Genomic DNA, 1,542 nt, shown 5'->3' with positions numbered 1-1,542 from the left:
ACCTGGGGACACTAACCACTACCTGGGGACACTAACCACTACCTGGGGACACTAACCACTCACCTGGGGACACTAACCACTCGCCTGGGGGCACAAACCACAAACCCGGGGCACTAACCACACATGGAGGCATCTTAAAATATTTGTAACGAATTTTGCTGTTAGATGCCAGGAGCATTATAGGTGTTCGGGAGTTAAACTTCACTTTAGCTGGTCGTACCATTCGCCGGCTCAACGCCTCGGAGCGGGACAGCACGGCATTTTCAAAATTCGAGAAAGACAGTTCCAGAAAGATGACGTAGCAGCCGGCCGAAGCCGGCTACTGTCACGGGAGCTCAACACAAAGAACCTCTTGCACTTGCAGTCTTGCCTCAACGGTTAGAACAGAACTCTACAGACTACTGAGCGAGTCTTTTTTCTTTCGTTTCAGATTTGTGGGAGCCTCTGAAAACTTGTCCAATGTGGCCCCACAACAGGATTTTAAGTTATATTTGCCTAAGTAATTTCTTCACGTGCTGCATTTTGGACTTCACAGTTACTGTTACTCTTAATCAGTACGCAACCCTGCCCAACTCCAGCAGTCCAGCTCCCTGCCTATCTCAAGATTTTCCTATTCTTAGCACCTGAGGCTGTTGGAGAGAACACGCCACGGCGGAGCCATGGAACACGGCAGAGCCGTGGAGCACGGCAGAGCTGTGAAACACGGCAGCATAGTGGCAAAGCAGAGAGTTTTTAGACTCTCCCTCAAGTTCATTTTTGAGTCCTATAAGTAGACCAGTAAAGTATCATGCATAGTGGCAAAGCAGAGAGTTTTTTAGACTCTCCCTCAAGTTCATTTTTGAGTCCTATAAGTAGACCAGTAAAGTATCCTGGATACCAGCATTGTCATACTTAAGAAATTGGCTTAAATCTTGAGTAAATGAGGAAATTAAGAATGAACTGATTCTAAAAGAGCTCTGGTTTGCCACTGTGCACGGCAGAGCCACCGCGCCGCGGAACACGGCAAAGCCAAGAAACACGGCAAAGCCGAGCAACACGGCAAAGACATGTAACACGACAAATCCGTGAACACGGCAGAGCCGCAAAAGATGGCAGAGCTGCGGAAGCAGCGGAACACCGTCCAGTCGCGAAACATGGCAGAGCTGCGCAAGATCATCTGTAAAAAGATCATTATTCATGAAACTAAGGGTTTCATAACTTAGCTACATGTCTATAAATTCCCAAAACATGAGTTTCCCCACATTGATCTATACATACACAAGGACCTCCTCAGAGAGGTGGCCCAACAATTAGTTCAGACTGTGCATCCTAGTGCCAAAGAAGTTTAAGTCCGACTTAGTAATTGCATAATTAGGCCTAATGACAGTGTTGCCCCCCACCTGAGATGACTACTGAGCGAGTCTTCTTTCTTTCTAATTTATTCTTATAGGAGCACTGGAAGCTAGTCCATAAAGCCCCTTGCCTAAACTGGGTTTAATTGGTACCTAACACTCTAACAGCTCTGAAAGTTAAAATCTGAAACAAAGAGAGAACACACACACA

This window comes from Hyalella azteca, unplaced genomic scaffold (genome assembly GCF_000764305.2).
Source record: "Hyalella azteca isolate HAZT.00-mixed unplaced genomic scaffold, Hazt_2.0.2 contig17779, whole genome shotgun sequence".
NCBI classification, from domain to species: Eukaryota; Metazoa; Arthropoda; class Malacostraca; order Amphipoda; family Hyalellidae; genus Hyalella; species Hyalella azteca.
The sequence above is the reverse complement of the archived record's forward strand: the minus strand, read 5'-3'. Positions refer to the sequence as shown.